This window comes from Ochotona curzoniae, unplaced genomic scaffold, assembly GCF_017591425.1.
Source record: "Ochotona curzoniae isolate NIBS_2020 unplaced genomic scaffold, NIBS_Ocur_1.0 contig_1302, whole genome shotgun sequence".
NCBI classification, from domain to species: Eukaryota; Metazoa; Chordata; class Mammalia; order Lagomorpha; family Ochotonidae; genus Ochotona; species Ochotona curzoniae.
The window spans coordinates 179,130-197,491 of NW_024465035.1; the positions used below are offsets into that span (position 1 = coordinate 179,130).

The 18,362-nt window shown below is 44.9% G+C and overlaps 1 protein-coding gene and 1 non-coding gene across 2 annotated transcripts in view; one reads left to right on the forward strand and one right to left on the reverse strand.

Moving 5' to 3' along the window:
• Positions 1–514: 514 nt before the first annotated feature.
• Positions 515–18,362, reverse strand: part of ZBTB38 (zinc finger and BTB domain containing 38) — a 125,099-nt gene continuing 107,251 nt past the window's right edge. The window contains exon 7 of the transcript XR_005886212.1: positions 515–835. The gene's annotated coding sequence lies outside the window, so the exon portion shown is untranslated. The remainder of the gene's footprint in view (positions 836–18,362) is intronic.
• Positions 12,691–12,801, forward strand: LOC121146280. The gene has a single exon (XR_005882169.1). It is a non-coding gene; the product is annotated as a U6 spliceosomal RNA (small nuclear RNA).

Sequence of the window (18,362 nt, forward strand, 5' to 3'; positions counted from 1 at the left end):
GAGTGCTTGGGATAGCCTGGGGCGAGGACAGCAGCGCGGCTGGGACGGGAGCTGGTCACCAGCTGGGATGGAGTGCTCAGGTGGCTTCCCGGCCTCCATGTGGGAGGATGCCCTGGCAAGCCTAGAGTGACAGCAAGAGATCCTCAATGTTAGCTTCAAGAAACTCACAGCTTTCCTGCCTGTTTCACAGATGGAAGAAAACTGTGTTTGGGAACTTTGTAAGTTATAAGTGATTAACTCTACCTTTCAATAAATACATGAATCTTCAAAGAATCTTTTTGAAAGATTTGTTTATTGGAAAAGCAGGGTTGTAAAGATGGAGAGCGTGTTTACTCCCCAAATGGCTGCAATGAGCTGGGCTGGGCCAGGCCAAAGCCAGGAGCCTGCAACGCATCTCTGTCTCCTGCATGGATGACAGGGGCCCACTTACACAGACCATCTTCCACTGCTTTCATTAGCAGAGAGCTGGACAGGGAGTGGAGCAGATGAGACTTGAACTGGCGCATATGAGATGCCAGCATTGCAGGTGGCAGCTTTACCCATCCCCAGTAAACAAATCTTAAAAATACTAAATGCTGACTGAGTCAATGAGTAAATGTAAAGAAGGTGTCTCCAGGGAAAGTGGCATCGTTTTCATTAGGCACACTGAACTATGCTTTTATGCGCGTGTCCTGTGTTGTTTTTTTTCAGCGGGGTGAGCTCCTTAAACACCATAATCAAGCACAGAAGGGTACCAGCACTCACGGTTGCTTCTGCAGGAAGTGGTCCTTGTGGTTCCTGGCAGCCTTCTTTCCTATTTTGGTGTTCACCAGGCATGCTGCTAGCATAGCGCCACCTGTTGGATAAAATAGAAACTACAGCTTTTGGGCTATCAAATTTTCCCTTTACAATATAAATTTTGCTGATCTAGGATTTCTTCCGGTTTTTTTTTTTTAATTTGGCTTAATTTACCTAAGTAAACTTAATGTTTTTTTTAAAGTTAAATACAGGTAAAATATGGAGTGACAGAGAAAAATAGAAATATAGAGAGAGATCTTCTATTTGCTGGTTTACTCTCCAGATACCTGATACAGACAGAGCCTGCTGGCACGGAAGCCAAAAACCTGGAACTCCATCCAGGTCTCCCACTTTGAGCCTTCACCTGCTGCTTCCCAGGATGCATTTTGATCAGAGGCACAGGAACCACGACTTGAACCAGCGTGCTCTGATACGGGATGCAGCTGTTTCAAGCAGCAGCTTAACCACTGCACCCCAATGCTTGTCCCAAACTTACTGTTTTCTTAGTCTTTCTGTATTATATAGTGACCTTGTTTCACTCATTGTGCACATTTCAGGTGACCAATCCTATGTGCTAAATTGTAAAATTCAAGTTACACAAAAGGTCAGGGAGTGGAAACATTCACAGACTTACTTTATTTGTCATGCATGGATCACTGAAAGACACAGCCACTCTTTCTTGGTGGAGAATTAAACTCTATAGTGGTAGCATGGCAGCATTCTCATGGTTAAAAGATTATTGAGAAGAAACTTCAGGAACAGTCATCTTCTTGATCGTGCTATTTCACTGCAAAGGTGGGAAAACAATGGGTAATGGGATTGTGACTAAAGATGCTCCTGATTATGCTTCACAAGGTACAACGGAGCTTTAAACATACATGAAACACACAGGCACACCTTGGCCTGCCCGTCTCAGTAGGAACGCGTGTGGCCCCCAAGTGAGGTTGAGTTCCCGCTAGGTCCTACTAGGAGCTTCATCATGTCACTGTTAAGGTGGAGTTGGCCTGACTCCACATCTGGACACATACTATCTTTTTTTTTTTTTTTAGGATTTTGTTTATTTTTATTGGAAAGTTAGATATACAGAGAGGAGAGATAGGAAGATCTTCCATCTGCTGGCTCACTTCTTAAGTGGCTGTAACGGCTGGAACTGAGCCGGTTCTAAGCTAGATGCCAGGAGCCGTTCTTCCAGGTCTCTCCTATGAGAGCAGGGTCCCAAGGCTTTGGCCATTCTGTACTGCTTTCCTAGGCCACAAGCAGGAAGCTGGATGGGAAACACCAGCTGGCATCCATATGTGATCCGGTTCATGCAAGGCAAGGACTTCAGCTACTAGGCTGCACTATTTTGTTTTTTTAAGTCTTGTGTTTTGGCATTTAACATTTTATTTTTTTCTTCTCTTTCCTGGCTAATGGTTTCATGTAAGCAGTGGAATCTCCTTTTGATCCCTTTTCTTTGGGAGAGTATGAGACAATATTTTATAGATTTAAATGAAGTATTTACATATAACAGATATGAACTATTTGCATGTATTCATAACGGGCTATTCTCTGGTAGTCCTTGTGCAGCATATTTATGATGTTTTAATTATGTAGAAATTGTCAATTTCATGCTTCCATACTTCATCTTTTCTCTTTGCGAAATGATTCCTGTAACTGGTATAACACCTCAAACTGATCAATCATGTTATGGTAAAAGCATCTTTAGCAACTTAAGGCAATGACACACAGCTAAAAGCATACAATAATACAATTGAGCTCACAATGTGTCCAAACATCCTGTCATGTGCCCACCTTTGTCTTGGAGTTTGCCCTAATATAAGTAATGTTTTCCTCAAGAAATGGCTTGAAAATATCTTGGAACAAATGGCAATCATACTGGTACTAAGAGTTTGTTTACTATGTGCCTCGAACATTAAATGACGCATTTTGGTTTCTCACCAAGGAAAGCAGAAAGTATATGGGGCATCTTCTAAGGGTAGACAAATGTGAACCCCCCAAAGAAAAATGGGTTAAAACTTCTACCTTATATTGGCACTTATATTTAGGGAAAGAAAATAGTTTATAAAAACTCCTGCCTTATACTGGCACTCATATTTAGGGAAAGAAAATAGTTTATAAAGATAAAAAGAAGTTTCTTGCAAAGGACCTCTGTGGAAAGGCTGAGTTGCCTTGATCCCTCTCACTGCTCTTTAACAAATGAACAAAAAACAATTAAATCAGCACTAGGTGAAGGTCATGGTGATTAATGTGTGATTGATTATAAGATTTAATAAAGAATCTATGATATATGCCTTTATAAGTTCCTTTCATTTATGAGCTTTCTTTTTAATTCTGTATTTTTGATATTTTAAGTAATATTAGTTTAGGTTTAGTGAAAATTGATTTTGGATATAAGTAAACTACTTGTCACTATGTAACCACATGTGCTGCCAACTGTGGAGTTCCTGGCTTCGGCCAGGTCAGTGCAGGTTTGAATGAGTAATAGCTTGCTGAAAATACTTTCTCTGAAGTAAAATAATAATAATGTTTTTTAGATTTGATTTTGTAATCATTCTTTTATAATGAAGTAAAAATGAAACAATTAGATGTGCAAAAGCTTGTGATGATTTGTGTATAAAGAAGATGATTTGTGTATAAATAACTTTTCTGAGTTATTCATTGTGAATATCATTCCATAGCGGTCCATGTCTGTCCTTATCTTCTCGCCAATCCATACATCCTTTGCAAGCTCTCGGTAAACATCCTTTTGAAATGTGCTCTTATAAATCCAATAACCACATTTGTAAGCTAACCTCAAAAGGTTAAAATTTGAACTTAAATGAATTGAATATCAATGTGTTTCTTCCCATGCTCCACGATAACACAGACGGTGTTTAAGAACTCACTTGGGGCCTGGCACAGTGGCTCAACTGGCTAGTCCTCCCCTGCAAAGTGCCAGTATCCCATATGGGGAGTGATTCATATCCCAGCTACTCCCCTTCTCATCCAGCTCTCAGCTTGTGGCCTAGGAAAGCAATGGAGGAAGGCCCCAAATCTTGGAGCCTTATACCCGCATGGGAGACCTGGATGAAGCTCCTGGCTCCTGGCTTCAGATTGGCTCAGCTCCAGCCATTGTGGCCACTTAGTGAGTGAACCAGAGGATGGGAGATTTTTTCTCTCTGTCTCTCATTCTCTCTGTAAATCTGCCTTTCGGATAAAAATAAATATATCTTGAAAACAAAAAGAAAACAGTGATCCTGGGGCTGGGACTGTGATGTGGCAGTTGCCACATAATAAAGCTGTTGCCTCTGATGGCATCCCATACAGCATCCATTTGGAACCCAGTGACTCCGTTTCTGATCCAGTTCCATCCTAACATACCTGGGAAGGAGCAGAAGATGGGCCTCTGCACCTATGTGGGAGATTCTGAAGAAGCTCCTGGCTCCTGGCTTCCTGGCACAGCCTTTGCCATTTTGATCATTTTTAGGTGGTTGAAACAGCACATGGAAGATTTTGCTATTTCCTCCCTCTCTCCAATAATGCACTGTTTTCTGTCCTATTAGATTTATTAACTGTGCTATTCCATTTGTGGACATATAATGTTCTATGTATATTTTCATTAGTTGGATGGACATTTGGATTATTTACATCTTGACCATAAAAAGAAAAATCATGACTTGATGTTGAGTAGTGGCTTTGTGGTTAGTGGGTTAAGCTGATGCTCGGGACGTTTGCATTGCACAGCAGAGTGTCAGTCTGAATTCCCACCACTCTCTTCTGGTCCTGCTTCCTCTTACACATCCTGGAAGGCAGCAGATGATGGCTCAGGGCTTGGGCCCCTGCCACTCATGTGGCAAGGCCAGGATGGACGTTCAGGTGCATGGGTTTGTCCTGTCCCAAGCCTGGCTGTTGGGTAGGCATTTGAGGAGTGAATCGGTGACTGAAAAGAATCTCTGTTTATCTATTGCTCCCTTTTAAATCAATTAATTAATTTGCTTGAAAGGTAGAATGAGAGACTCTTCCATTCCTTGATTCACTCTCCATATAGTTGCAATGGCTTGGACTTCCACCTGGGTGGCAGGAGCCCAAGAACCTGAGCTTCCCTAGACACATTAGCAGGGAGCTGCATTGGAAGTGGAGGAGCTGGGACTCAGACCAATTCATGGGGGTGCTGACATCTCACACAGAGGCTTAGCCCTCTGCACCACAACACGGCCCATTCTTCCTTTCAATTAGATGATAATAATGTGTGTTTGTCTTTACAAATGCTTGGATAACTTATCAAAATTGAGGGCCTAAAGGGCATAGGGCTTATGCATGTCTCCACCTGCTGCCTGGAATGTGACCTTTCGGTCACCCTTGCCTGCCAACTGCAGGCAGTCGAATATTGAAGGTTCTCAGAGCTTTGTAATCCAGGCGTTTTTGCTGTACATGTGCACTCTTTTTTTTATCTTCAGTTGGTTGCACAAAGTCTGTTACTCCTTACCATTCAGTAGACCTTTCCTACAAAGGAGTATTTAGTCCTTTGTACTAAACCAGCACCTCCACTGTTCCAGACTCCATCGGAACATTCTTTCAAGTCTGTCTGAATTGGTGTCTCCTGAAGTGCAATTCCTGAGATCTCAGACAAACTCCTTTACTTACAAAATGGCCCTAGATTTAAGGTTTTACTCTTAAATTTATTTTCATGTGATTTGACAGGCAGACACACACACAGCAGGCATGCTTGTGCACACACATCTTTCATCTACCAGTTCACTCCCACATGTCTGCTACCACCACAGCCAGAGTTGGGCCAGGCTGAAGCCAACAGCCCGGTACTCCATCTGAGTCCCCCACATGAGTGACAGAGAACAAAGCAATAGAGATGTCATCAGCGCTTCGTGAAAGTGCAGGTGCTTAGAAAGCTCGATTGGAAGCAGATAGCTGCAACTTGAATGGGGCACTCTGCTAGGGGATGTGGATGCCTTCAGCCATATGGTGCCAGAGGCCCACACCATAACTTGTATACAGTGTCTTTTTAAAATTGTTTATTCCTTTATTTAAGATTTATTTATTTTTATTGGAAAGGCAGATCTACATAAAGAAGGAGAGAGAAAAATATCTTCTGCTTGCTGGGTTACTCCCCAGTCGACCTTCAGGGCCGGAGCTGAGCTAATCCAAAGCCAGAAACCAGGAGCTTCTTCTAGGTCTCCCACGCAGCTATAGGATGCCAAGACTTTGGGCCATCTTCTACTTCTTTCCAGGCCACAAGCAGGGGACTGCAAGAGAAGTAGAGCAGCTAGAACTGGAACTGATGCCCATATGGGATCCTAGGCATGCAATGTGGATTTAGCTCCTAAGCTACTGTGTGGGGCCCTGTGTATAGTTTCTGAGCTTGCATTGATAGATAGCATTTTTTGACTATCCTGAGTCATGCTGCTGTGAAAATTCATCTTCGCATTTGTGTGTAGACACATGTTTTCATTTGCTTTGGGTATGTATTAGCAGTGGAAATGCTGGGTCACGGGCTCACTCTGTTTAATCTTTGCAGGAAGTCAGACTGTAGCCACTGCAGCTGCAATATTTTACATTCCCATCAGCAATGCGCAGGGGCTCCAGTTTCTCTGCATACTCTTTAAAATTGTTACTATCTTTCTTAGAACAGCATCTTCATGGACCCGAGGTGCTAGCTCACTGTGGTTTGGTTTACACTTCCCTGATGGTTAATGCTCTTGAACATCATGTGTCTGTTAGTCACTTGTCTATCTGGAAAAAAAAAATGATCTGTTTAAAGCCTTTTTGCACTTTTAACTGGTTGTCTTTTTTTATGTAGTTGTAACAGTACTTTATATATTCCAGATATCTTTTATCAGATATGTAATTTTCAAATATTTTCTGCCATTTTACTGGTTATCTTTTCATTTTCTTCCTGGTGTTCTTTAAGGCACAAAAGGTTTAAGTTTTGATGATGTCCAATTTATCTAATGTGTCTTTGGTTGCTTGTCATTTTGATATCAGGCATAAGAACTAATTTACTGTTAAAAGTAACCTGATATGAAAATATTATTTGTTATGATCGAAATGTTACCTGTATGTATATGGATTTTCTTTAAAATAATGCTCTACTTATTTATTTATTTATTTTGAAAGGCAAAGTGATAGAGCTCTTCTACCTTCCAGTTAATTTCCCAGATGACTGTAACAGTCTGGCCTGGGCTTGTGTAAAAGCCAGGAGCCAGAATTTGATTTGTGTTTCCACAGGAGTGGCAGGGCGCCAAGTACTTAGACCATCTTTTGCAGTCCTCTTTGGCATATTAGCTGAGGGCTGGCTCGAAACAGAGCAGCAGGGATTCGAACTGGTGTTCAAGAAGGGTGCTGGCCTTGCACACAGTGCCTTCACCCACATCCTCCAAATAAAAATAAAACTACCTTGAGCTTATATGTATTTTGTTGGACTAGAAATCCACAAGACAGATGTGTTCCAGGACTTCAACCTCACTTGAAAGAGATATTTTCTGTTTGAAAGAATGGCTTTGAGTTGTTGGGGGAGGGTGGGGTTAGGGTTAGGGCTTGCTTCACCCATGTGACCCACAGCATGGCTGTAACAAGAACACAAGATGTGGGGAAGATTGCACGAGTTCCTGTGATGTGAAAAGCAACTTTACTGGCAAGTTTGAGGGCAGGAAGCATCATGAAGAGGATCCCCAGGATTGACGTGGGCAGAAATCTGATTTTACACAGAGCCGCCATAAAATTGGTGAATTCTTTAAACCTAAACTCCGCAGAAATTTGGTTTTTTAGGGCTAGACACTAGATGTCTCAATTACACAGACTGTGCAACGAGAAAGGCAGTGATTTCCAAAAGATTGCCACAGAAATGAGCTATGAGATCTTGTATACGATGCAGTTTTTCATTTGAGACATGAGAGTTTAATTTCATTGAAACTTCCTCTGAAACCCTGTTATAGATGTTTATTGCCTTTAAAGTTCCTAACCAAGGGCTAATTGAAATGTCAGTAGTGTTCTCTAATTTCCTGGACAAGGGACAAGGGAATGAATAAAAGACAGAGAGACTCGCTAAAAGCTGCAGATGGAAGTAGCATTACAAGTTGAGGCAGATTCCAGAAATTACTGGCCCCTCTACTGTCCTCCTGAAAGTGGCCATTTCCAAGAACGGCGATGAAAAGTAGAAAATGCATTTGGTGAAGCAAATATATTTAACAGAAATGTAGTATAGTGAGAAAATCAGTGGAGTAGGAGCTCAAAATGTGATTTTTTAAACCCAGAAATCAGCACTTTTATGCTCTCTGATGCCATTTCAAGTCACCTCACTCTGGGTCTGACTTTCTTCCTGCCTGAAGAACCAAAGGGCTTCCCTCAGCTGCTACTTGACTGGCAACCTTTCTGAAAGCAAAACAGCAGCATGTCAGAGCTGGCATGATGGCTCTATTGGCTAATCCTCTGCCTGCAAGCACCAGAACCCCATATGGGCAGCAGTTTGTGTTCCAGCTGCTCCGCTTCCCATCCAGCTCCCAGCTTGTGGCCTGGGAAAGCAGTGGAAGATAGCTCAAAACTTTGGGACCCTGCACCCACATGGAAGACCTGAAGGAAGCTTCTGGCTCCTGGCTTCAGATTGGCTTAGCTCTAGCCATTGTGGCCATTTGGGGAGTGAACCAGTGGATGGAAGATCTTTCTGTCTCTCTTTCTCTCTGCAAATCTCTTTCCAATAAAAAGAAATAAACCTTTGAAAAAAAAAATAGCTGGGCCTGGCACAGTAGCCTAGTGGCTTAAGTTCTCACCTTGATGCGCTAGGATCCCATATGGGCACTGGTTCATGTCCCAGTGGCCCTGCTTCCCATGTAGCTCCTTGCTTGTGGCCTGGGAAAGCAGTCAAGGACAGATCAAAGCCTTGGGACCCTGTACCCAAGTGGGAGACCCAGAAGAAGCTCCTGGCTCCTGGCTTCGGATTGGCTCAGTTTTGGCCATTGTGGCCGTTTGGGAAGTGAATCAATGGACAGAGGATCTTCCTCTGTGTCTCCTTCTCTCTGTATATCTGACTTTCCAATAAAAAAATAATAAGTCTTTTCAAAATATAGCTGCACATTTCTTTAGCTATCAAATGCTCAAGTGCCACTGAAAGTACTTGAGTGTCTCCAGTGGCACACACACCATGGCCTTCGGATCAGATGTGCTGGAGCCGTGAGAGAGACTAAAGAAGTGGAAGGGAGGAACGTGAGGAAGGGGTTGGGAAAGAGGCTGACCTGTGCTTGACAGTAATGATGATCCAGCTCCTCCTTGTTTGTAGGGTTAGGGTACCATAGGCTTCTCCCAACCAAGGCAAGGAATGGAAGAGAGGCAACTGTAAACCCAGAGTGATGCAGGCAGGTGGATAATCACATCTGGATGACTCTGACCTCTGACTGCCTACTCCTCTCCCACACGCTCCCATGCTCTCTGACTCCTTTCCTACTTCCTATCCTGTATTGGTCTTGCCCCTAGCTACAGAGAAAGGGTAGAAATAAAAGGCTAATTGTTTATACGACACTTTCAGTACTTCCTGGGAAATCATGCTTTAACCTTCTAGGGTCACTGCTCCACTCCATGTTCCTCTGCCCAGAGGCAATTTATCCAGGCTCCAAAGAGGGCTGGGGTGGAGGAGGGGTGAGCCCTTGAGGCAAAGGGGTTCAAAATGACTGCCCAGGAGGGGGTGAGGTCACACAGTGAACTGATGCTAAGCCCCAACCTTTCACCAGAAGGAATCAGCACACTTTGCAAGTCTCCAACCTCTGCTGGAGAGAGTCTGTGGTGAATGGAGCTAGAAGGCCTGTAGTGTCACCAAGTCCCTCAGAAACTGTCGTGATTGTCCAAATAGGCCATTTGGGTGCCTGGTTAAGAAGCTGAGATCCAATTTCATTATGGAAATGAATTTCTTTTATTTATTCTTTTGAAAGACATTTACAGAGAGTGAAGGAAAGACACACACATACACACACATGAACACAGATCTTCCATTTTTCGGTTCACTCCTCAAAGGGTGGCAATGGCCAGAGCTGAGCTGGTCTAAACCTGGGATCCTGGAGCTTCCTCAGGTCTCCTACATGGCTGCATGGATCCAAGGTCTTGGGCCATCATCTGCTGTTTTCCCAGGAGCATTAGCAGAAAGCTGGATGGGAAGTGGAACAGCTGGTTCTTGAATCGGCACCCAAATGGGGCAATGGTGCTATAGGTGGAAGCTCAGCCTGCTACTTCACAAGGCAGGCACCAGAAATGAAATTCTTAAAGTTACAAAAATAATTTATCTGTTTGAATTTGGATTGGTGGGGGTGATGGTCAAGGACCGCCAAGGTGACCACTTGATGGGGAACATGTGGGTCATTCTTCATCCAGGCACATAAAACCCTGTCTTATATGTTCATTCAGTAGCTGGAAGCCCAGCCCTGGTCATCCAGCTCACTCCTCTTGGCCTGCGGTTGGTCTTCTGTGGACTGCTAACCACCTCTGAGGAAAGCAGAAGGCGCCAGCCTGCTGCCCTTCTTGTTTCCAGTCTGGTGGATGGGCGGGGAGGGGGGCTGCTGCTGGCACTGGCTTTGCCCATCCTGACTCTGAGATTAGACAGTGAGCACAAACCCACATGTGACTCAGGGACTCTCGCTGATACAGCATCACTTCGGGACCCTCTATTATGGTATCTCCATATCAAGTTAAGTTTTCTGTGAAGTTTGGTCAGCTCTGTTCCAGTCAACCTGACAGTATTGGGCAGAGGATAGACGTTTTAGTAGGTAACTGCTTAGCAACCTGCTCTTGTTTATGGCTTCAAGCAAGGCATTGGATATGGGATTCCAAGAGGCTGCATCGTGGTGGCACACTGCATGAGGAGGAACCGAAAGCTGATCTAACACAGAGCAACAGACAGCTGGGACTTCCCTGGACAACAGCCTGCTTCCGGGGAAACCAGCTTCTTTCCTTGGTTTCATTTCTTTTCTTTCCCGTAGAGGTTTGGAAATAAGATCCATCCAGTCTCCTGCAGATCTCGACATAGGCTCCTCCTGGATGGGGTCCCTGGATCCCTCAGGCTGAGTGTTGCGGTCACAATGACAGTGGTGGCTGTGGGTTGTTGGTTTGCAGCTTCCTCCTCCAGAGCTGGACTCTTCCAGAAGCAGAGTGAGAGACCTGGTCCAGATGAGTCAATGCCAATTGTGCCATGGCTACAGCCTGGGAGAACAGTTCTGAGGGGCCGGTGTGGCATTGAGAGTTAGGACCCTACTGTGACACCAGCATCTTGGATGGGAACCTCAGTTCAAGGGTCTGCTGACCTGTCTCCCACCCAGCTCTCAGAGAGTATGCTTGGGAAAGCAGCAGGTGACAGGCCGAGTCCTTGCATACCCTTCCATCTATGAGGGAGATCTGCATGGAGTTTCAGGATCCTGACTTGGGTTTGGACCAGCTGTGGCTACTGTAATTATTTGGGGAGAAAAGAGACATTCTTTCCTTCTTTCTTTGTCACTTCACCTTTTGACTAAATGCATATATATATATATATATACATATATATATACATATACATATATACATATATATATATTTGCGGGGAGGGCAGAACAGTGGCTTAGGAGGCTAATCCTTCACCTGTGGTGCTGGCATCCCATATGGGTCCTGATTCTAGTCCTGGCTGCTCCACTTCCTATCCAGCTCCCTGCTTGTGCAGCTGAGGATGGCCCAAGCCCATGGGACCCTGCACTCACTTGGGAGATGCGGAAGAAGCTTTTGTTTTTTGGTTTCAGTTTGGCTCAACTCCAGCCATTGCAGCCATTTGGGGAAACCAGTAGATGGAAGATCTCTCTGTCTCTGTCTCTTCTTCTCTCTGTAAATTTGCCTTTCAAAACTAACCAAAGCAAACCAAAATAAAAAACAGGAGAAACACAAGAAAGACATGGCTTTTAAAACTATCATTTAAAGAAGTGAACATAGGCAGTACTTTGAATCAAGGGAGTATCAATGATTCTCACACATTTTATTTTATCCATTAAAGATGCATCTATCTGACAGAGAGAAAATAGACACACGCACACGTGCACACACACATCCTCCATCTGCCATTTCTGCCCCTCCAGATGGTTGCAACAGTGAGTTATGCCAGCTTCAAGACAGGAACCAGAAATACCACCCAGGTCTTCCACATGGGTAAGAGGGGCCCAAACATCTTCCATTGCTTACAGAGAACTGGATTGGAAGCAGAGCGACCAGGACACAAACTGGACACATTTTAAATCAATAATAATGAAAATGGTCCAATTAACCTGTTTTAAAGATTTACATTTGGGGCATGGCATGATAATCTAGTGGCTAAATCCGCACTTTGCAACTACCGGGATTCCATATGGACACCGGTTCTATTCCTGGCTACTCCACTTCCCATCTAGCTCCCTGCTTATAGCCTGGGAAAACGTCGAAGACAGCCCAAAACTTTGGAACCCTGCATCCATGTGAAAGACCTGGAAGAAACTCTTGGCTCCTGGTTTCAGATTGGCTTAGGTCTGGCCATTGTGGCCACTTGGGGAGTGAATCAGTGGACAGAAGTTCATTCTCTTTGTCTCTTTAGATTTGGCTTTCCAGTAAAAATAAATAAAATCCTTCTAGTCAGATCTACAGAGAGGAGGAGAAACAATGACCCACACTGTCCACTGATACACTCCCCAAGTGGCTGCAACAGCTAGAGCTGAGCCAATTTAAAGTCAGCAACTTCTTCTGGGCCTGCCTCGCAGGTGCAGGGTTTCAAGGCTTTGGGCCGTCTTCTACTGTTTTTCCAGGCCACAAACAGGGAGCTGGATGAGAAGCAGGGCTGCCGGGACACAAATGGGCACCCATATGGGATTCTGGCATGTGCAAAGTAAAGACTTTGACCGCTAGACTACTGTGCCAGACCCCAAAGTAAATACATTTTAAAAAATGTTTTTGCCTCCTCTCTTCGGCAGCACATATACTAAAATTGAAATGATACAGAGAAGATTAGCATGGCCTCTGCACAAGGATGACACACAAATTTGCGAAGCATTCCATTTTACATGTTTACATGTTTACATGTTTACTTTGAAAGCTTGAGTAACAGAGAGAGAATGATCATCTATCCACTGGTTCACTCCCCATGTGCCACTCACCTCAGGTCAAAGCCAGGAGCCCAGGATTCCATACTGACATCCCAGATGGGTGACAGGGACCCAAGCACTTGGGCCACATCTTCTGCTGTCCCAGGTGCATTGTACGAATGGTAGGTCAAAAGTGCATCAGTTGGGACTGGAACCAGCACTGATTTGGGAAACCAGCATGTCAAAACAGCAGCTTAACTTGCTGTTTTCTCACAAGCGCCCTGTCCAATTAATCTGTATTTACAACCTGCCGCTGGGAGCTCTTTGCAGTCTCCAGCTGAATTGCACCCCTAGTGTCAACAAGATTTGCTGTGTGTTGTTCTCTGCCACCGATATGTAGCAGGAATGCTGCTATCTTGGTGTTAATCTTAGAGTTCCTGATTTAAGCCATGAGGTCAGCTCCCAGTCCAGGTCAGGAATGTCCTCAGAGGATTGGAGTGGAGCGAGCTCTTGGTGACTCCTTAAGCCCAAGCTGCTTGTCTCAGCAACTGGGTTTCTTTAGATCCAGCTTAAGCTCAGGACTCCTAAGGGAAGCACCTACCTTGATTCTCTTTAACTTTAAAATATTTATTTTATTTTTATTTTAAAGGCAGACTTACCAAGGAAAGGAGAAAGAGTGATTGTCCATCCACTGGTTCACTCCCCAAATGTCTGCATTGGCTGGAACTGAGCCAATCTGAAGCCAGGAGCCAGGAGCTTCTTCCAGGTCTCCCATGCTGGTGCAGGGTCCCAAAGTTTTGGGCTGCTTTCACTGCTTTCCCAGGCCACAAGCAGGGAGCTGATAGGAAGTGAAGCAGCAGGAACACAAATGGCTGCCCATATGGGACGCTGGTGCTTGCAAGCACAGGATTAACCAATTGAGCCATTACCCAGCCCCAACCTCCACCTTAATTCTTTCACCCCAGGTGGCATGAGCAGGTTCTCATCAGCTCACTGACCTATTCAAACCTGAGGAGCAGAAAAAGCTTCAATGTGTAGTTGGATTCAGGACTCAGTGTCCCTCTACCTTGGGGCTCTTCCACAGCAATTGTTGTATCTTAGGTATTCAAGGGCCACTGCCCCCATTCAACTCTGAATCTCCCACCATCCTCCGTGTTGGTAAGAGGAAAGCAATGTCTCCAGACTACATTTGCTAACTTCAACAGGAAAGTATGCCTTCTTTTTTATAGAATTCCCAGTTGTCATGAAGGCTCATGTACTCCGGGTAGGTCACATGTGCACACGTGCTCACCCTCCACCTCCCCCCTCCACAGCTGACTCAATCACTGTGACCTCTGAAAGGCCACGTCTTTGATTGGCTGAGATCCTTGCTCACAGCTCCTCCCAGACAAACTTCCTTTCCTTCCCACAGGGTTATCTGAGGTCACTGTGATTCCATTCCATCATGGCACCACAGCTCCTCTGTTGTCCAGTGAGGTAGGGTTACCTGGCTGCTTGAGTGATGGTACACATCTTAAAAGCTTTTGCCTTTGGCATCTTCACCTCTCCTCTGAGGCTGGTGACATTCTAGACCTGGCCACTACATGGGACTTTCATGTGGCAATTCAACCGTGTTTAGGAGCTCTTCTGCTCCCTGGCATTCTACAAATGCATGGTGTCTTCCCCCACACTTTTAATGGGCCCACAAGTTCTGGGAGTATCACTTTGCTCAGGCATTGGTCCCTTGAGAGCACTGGCACGACAGTGCCTCGGAAGCAGCCATTGTTCCTGGCTAGGTCTGGCCACAGGTGGCTCAGAGCTACTTCGCAGTCTATGCAGATGGTCCCCAGACACCTTCTCCCCACTGTCACTGGGCTGTACCCCGGCTGTCACACCTTGGCACTATTGCCCCAGGCCACTGCACAGGTTGGGATGGAGGTGGTGGTAGTTTTCCTTCAGTTACCCAGGTAAGAAGCAGATGTAAGTAGTTATGGAATGGGCTTAACTTGAAGTTCAACCTAGGGTCGATGCAGAGCCTGATGTTCTGTGTTTCCAATCATTGTCTTACATTTTATGTATAACTGACATATAGTACTTGCACATATTTATGGGGTGTGGTGCGTTCATTCAATATATGTACACAATATAAAATGTGTAATGATCAAATCGGGACACATCACCTTTTCAAAAACACCTTGTTGACAAGTATCGCATCTATGTATGGACTACAATGTGATGCTTCCATATGGCCTGCAATGGGAACTGGTCAAATCAGTGTAATTAATCACCATTCTCCCTTCCTTGCCATTACTTTACAGTTGGAGTCTCAGAACTGTTTTGCTTTATTGGTTGAGATGGTATTACCGGGTGTGGTAAACTAGTCTCCCCACTAGGGGCAACACTTAGCAGCACTTCCTCTTCTGGTCTGGATCACTTGGTGCCCCTTATCCACACCCTTTCTGTCCTCTTGGCAGCCCCTCATTGTCACCATTGTGTTCAGACTGCGCTCTGCTGTTTAGCTTTCGCATATGAGGGAGCGCATGCCATGTTCGTGTTTCTATGGCTTCTTTCACTCAACATAACATCCTCAGTTCAGTTCATTTTGCTGCAAATGACAGGATCTCATTTTATTTATTTATTTTCTTTGTCAAATGGTATTCTATTGGATATGTGTGCCACATTCTGTTTATCCATCCACCTGTTGGTGGATACCTACACTAAAGTTGGAGCCAGTACCTCCCAGGATCCAGCAGGACTGCTGCATTCCAGGGCAGGTCTAATTCTAGTGTTTGTTTGTTTTTTTCCCCAAAGAAACCTCCTTATTGTTTTCCACAGTAGCCACACTAATTTACATTTTCATGAACTGTGTATAATATAGCTTATTGTGGTTAGTATTAATGCTAAACTAAACAACCTTAGGTTTAAAATATCCAGGGTTAGATACTACAGAGAAAAAGAGCTGACAGCATACGCACATGACTGATATAACAATTACATTAATGTCCTTCAATAAACTAAGCAGGGAACTGGTTTTATGGAGGTGAAGTGGGTTAAAATCCTATACAAATACCAGTTTGACTCCTGTTCACTCCTACTTCCAATCCAGCTCCCTGCTAATGCACCCTAAGAAGCAGAGGAAGACAGCCCATGGACTTGCGTCTCTACACCCATGTGGGAATCTGGATGGAGTTTCTCGCTCCTGGTTTTGGCTCGGCTCAGCTCAGCTGTTGTGGTCATTGGAGAAGTAATCAGAAGATGGGAGGGCTCTGGCTTTTGTGCTCTCTATGTAAATCTGCCTTTCAAGTAAATTTAAAACATAAAAACAAGCTAGGCAGAGAGCAAGTTACTGGAGGGGATAGAGAAAGGTAGGTACAGCCTGATTGTAACGGAGCTGTCCTGCCAGGGTGACAGCTGCCTGTCAGCTGATGTGTCAGCGACCTCTGCTGGCCAGATGTCCCTCTATGCTCTGCACAGAGAGGTGGCGTTCCTTCCCAGGCTGTGGTTCCCTCCAGACAGGGTCACAGCAAGGGTAGGCTGGCCTGGCTTTCAGGAGAGGGGAATGGGGTTACCCAACCAGTTGCTGCCACTTGGAGAATGAATCAGTAGAAGCTCTCTCTCTCACCCTCACTGTAATTTTGCCTTTCAAATAAACAAGATCTTGTTTAAGAAAAAGACACCTGTCCAACATCAGAGCTACGCATGGCTTTGGTTCCTGACTCCTGCTTCCTGCTAAGCAGACCCTAGGGGAATAGCAGTGATGACTCAAGTACTTGGGTTCCTGTTACCCACATGGGAGACCTGGACTGAGTTCCCGGCTTCCAGCATTTGCTTGGTGCAATCCTGGGGCCCTTGTGGACACTTGGGGAGTAAACCAACAGATGAGAATTCTTTATATACCTTTCGCTATTTCTGACTCTCAAAATAAATAATAATAAAAGTTTTTAAAGAGTAGCATGGGACCTGGTGTGATGGCTTAATTGACTAATTACTTCCAAGGGCCAGGATCCCATGTGGGTGCCAGTTCGTGTCCCAGCTGCTCCACTTCCTATCCAGCTCCTTGCTTGTGGTCTGGGAATGCAGCAGGGGATGGCCTAAAGCCTCAGAACCCTGCAATTGTGTGGGAGACCCTAAACAAGCTCCTGGCTTTGAATTGGCTCAGCTCCATCCATTGTGGTCACCTGGGGAGTTAGTCAGTGGGTGGAATATTTTTCCTTTTCTCTCTGTAAAATCTGTCTTTCCAATAAAAATATACATAAAAAAGAACAACATGTTTACAATTTGACAAAGTAAAGTTAAAGCACTGTGAAAGCAAGTCCAGTGTTTCGCAGTAGGGCTCAGGGCAGGTGAGGTGGTCACACACTTCCTGTCGCTGGGCCACATTTAATCCACAAGGGAACGTGGAGGCTGTTGCTGGACAAGGCTGTGGGCATCCCTCAGTGAAGCGATCCTTCCTACTGGCAGGCAGGGCACATCCGTTATGGCAGACTGCAGGCTAGACAGCTAGCTGGACGGCCTGCTGGAGCTGTCGTGAAAAGCCATGCGGTTCTGTCCAGTGGAACCACATGGTGGCACCCAAGAGCCTCCGCAGGCCTACTTGGCTTAACAAGGGAGCAGGCGTGAACTCCCAAGATAACCAATCCTTGAGCTGGGAATGAGGCAGATGGCAGCGGATTCCTTTCCCTGTTAGGTCCCTTGGAGCTGGCCGTCAGCCACCCCCAGCTCGAGCCCTGCTGACAGAGGGGGCTGATCAGCCCACTGAGAGCTGAAGAAGCAGACCAGCTGGTGGTGGAGAAAGCGTTCAGGGTTTCCGACGCCCGCGTTTTCTCATTTCTCTTTGGTTCTGTCCTATGTTCGTCTTTTCCTTTCAGTGTTCCATTTTGTTTATACAACACAAGATCACCAAGATACCAACTTCTGTCTAGTTTCCATCTGACACAGAGTAGAATTCTGAAAATTTCTCTCGGAGTTCAGTACTTGAATTATACCCACCGAACCACTAGGAAACATTAGAATAGAGTGAAGAGTCTGTTAAATGGATATTCTGGATAAACAAGAGTTAACCAGAAAACCTTCTTTTCTATTAGTTTACATCCTTGTAAAAGTCTAAAACGTATATACTAACAACATACTATTGGAAATAATAAATGCCTATCAACTAAGAGATAGGTTAGCATTCATATAAAATAGTAGGCAATCATCAAGAGTAAAACCTTATTTGAAAGAGAGAGATGGGGAGAGGAGAGAAAGAATCTTTTATCTACTGGTTCATTTTGCAGATCCCTGCTGTATAGCTAGGGCAGAGTCAGGCCAAAGCAAGAGGCTGGGAACTCAATCCAGGCAGGGACTCGAGTACCTGAGTCTTCACCTTTTGCCTGCCAGAGTGCGTTTCAGCAGGAGGCTGGAGTCACAAGCAGACCTGGGCCCAAACACTGTGATATGGGATGCGGACATCCAAAGGGCTATCTTAATCACGGCATCAGATGCTGAGTCCTCCCTGAACTTTTTCAAGCAAACTCAGAAGTGGGCTTTCCACTCCAGAAGGGAGATTAATACCTGCCTACA